Here is a 2,732-nt window from a genome sequence, read left to right as displayed (position 1 = left end):
GGCTATTGTTTGGGACGAACAATACTAAGGAAGGGGCAGTGTTATGACAGCAGAAGTCACGTGCCGCTGGTAACACATCATGAGTTTCTAGAAGGATCGTGGATTGTCCTGGCAACTCTAGTCTTTTCCAGGCGCCCTCTATTTTAGTATATAAGCCCGGCAAATAATTGCAGATAGACAGATAATTGAGTCAAGTGAGCATTAGTGACCGTAAGTAACGTGCGTGAATCGTTGTGAATTATAGTGTGTGTTTAAGTTAACGTGACGGTGGAAATTCTGTGTATTGCAAAGTTGTATTGAGAAATAATAAACTAGTTTTATTTAAGAAAGGACTTGTATCGCTAAAGTTTTTCGGAAAGAATTTCTACGTGAAATGAACAAACGACCAGAGACGTAACAATATGTATTCCAAATGTTTCAGCTCGTGCCCTTATGCGGGTCGCGGGATCGAAACCCGTAGCTGAACATTCTCGCCCTTTCAGGCGTGGGGATGTTATAAAGCAACGGTCAATCCCACTATTCTTGGCAAAAGAGTAGCCCGAGAGTTGGCGGTGGATGTTCCTCACTAGCGGCCTTCCTCTAGTATGTGTTTTCAAATTACGGACGGCTAGCGCAGGTATCCCTCGAGTAGCTTCGCGCGAAACTTCAACTAACAAACAAACACTCCACTGTCACGTACATTTAAATTTTATTATTATCATTGAAAACTTAGGAACCTCAGGTAATAAGATTTCGTCATTTCAATCTAGTTCAGATCTACTGATTACCTTCCAATATTACTTTATCATCAGAAATGAAAGGACAATCAGCTTGAAGCTAGAAGTTAATCAGATAAACCATTTCGCAACTTACAGCACACACGGTTTCGTTAAGAATTCAGTTGAGCTCTTAACAGAAACGTAAAGACTTCACTGATATAAAGTTATGTTCGATGATTTTTATCACAAGTAGACTTAAGATGCTGATAGAATTAATTTTTTAGACTGTTCAATTATATTCATCCAATACGGTAATCAGTAAAGACATGGGTAAATGTATGTGCTTGTTTTAAGTGAAAAGTCACACAACTGGCTACATGTGATGTGTCTGCCGAGGGTTTCGAAATCCGAATTTTAGCGTTATAAGCCTAAGGAACTGGTAATTGTGACCAAGATTAAATTAATTGTTAGTGCTAAACATACTATTATGTAATTTTAAAACACATAACCAAAACAAAACTTACAGGTCTAGTTAAATACATTCACAGGTTATGTGGTGGATGATTATTTATTTGATTTTCACGCAAAGCTGCACGAGGGCTATCTGCGCTAATTTAGAAGTGAAAGACAACAGGGAAGGCAGCTATTCAACACCACCCACCGTCAACTCTTGGGCTATTCTTTTATCAACGAATAGTTGGATTGAATGCAACATTATAACACCCCCATGACTGAAAATGCGAGCATGTTTGGTGGGACGGGGATTCGAACCCGCGACCTTCAGATTGCGAGTCGAGCGCCACTAACCACCACCCGGTTTTGATTCACTAAATTTTTAAACTATATAAAAAGTTTACATTAAAACAAGAATGAGAAACAAAGCTCATAAAGCGCTCTGCTGAGGATTGTGTTTCTCAACCTACGTTGATCAATAACGTAAGGCATTTCATTGTAAAGTTTTAACATGCTTCGTCCGTTTGGTTCCAAGTTGATGTTTTGATCTGTTGACAACAGGCTCAACATGATAAATATCTCCAAAGAGATTAATTAGGTGCATTCAAATATGTCAGAAGAACTGTAATGATTCGTTTAACAATTCCTTCAAACATAATAGAATGATATTCAGTTAAAGTAAACATGCCAAGAAAATCAGAAAATGACCAGATTTTAATTTTCGTTTGTGCAGCCACTTTAAACCGATTATGTAGGATTTATTTTATCTTATTCGAGAGGTTTTTTTTTTTGCTTTAATTAAAACTTTAAGTAAAGGAAGTTGAAACGAAAAATGCTCATTTCAGAATCCAAAACCTTTACCATAGTACATGATCTTAACACAGTAATTTCTTAAAGAAAAAAAAAAGGATTAGTTAAATTTGTTTAGAATTTGTAATTCGAATCCTATTCAAATTGTTTTAGCAACTATAACCTGGTAGACAAATCGCTGCTGGGTTTTCTTTCAGTGGATCTTGAGAAACGCTCAAGCTATATAATAGGTTACTTAATATACCACTTAAAATAAATTATATTTTAAAAAGTACAGTTTATATCCAGTGGTTTCATAGTCTATTGCATTTCCATCACGGTAGAACTCGTTGTTACAGTAACGATTCTTGGAACAATCAGTCCTTTCCGGATCTATTTAAACGTCTCTTCTGAGAATAGTTTCCCAGATATCATTTTTGTTTCTGTTCTGAGCAGTTATATATATATTAACATGATCTATTAGAATCATTATAGAAATTACAAAGTTTACATTTTACCGCTGCTCTCTCTATCTTTTGATAACATGAACGGAAAAGTTTTCAAAGTACATCATCCATATCGTTCCTTAATGTACATAATCTATCTACATAACATTCCTTACATGAGATGTAGTACAGTACCGACCTTCTACCCGTGTCGTTCCTTAACGTACATGATATATGTACATAACATTTCTTACATACGATGTAGTACAGTACCGACCTTCTACTTGTGTCGTTCCTTAACGTACATAATATATGTACATAACATTCCTTACATGAGATGTAATAC

This window comes from Limulus polyphemus, unplaced genomic scaffold (genome assembly GCF_000517525.1).
Source record: "Limulus polyphemus unplaced genomic scaffold, Limulus_polyphemus-2.1.2 Scaffold2714, whole genome shotgun sequence".
Lineage (NCBI taxonomy): Eukaryota > Metazoa > Arthropoda > Merostomata > Xiphosura > Limulidae > Limulus > Limulus polyphemus.
The sequence above is the reverse complement of the archived record's forward strand: the minus strand, read 5'-3'. Positions refer to the sequence as shown.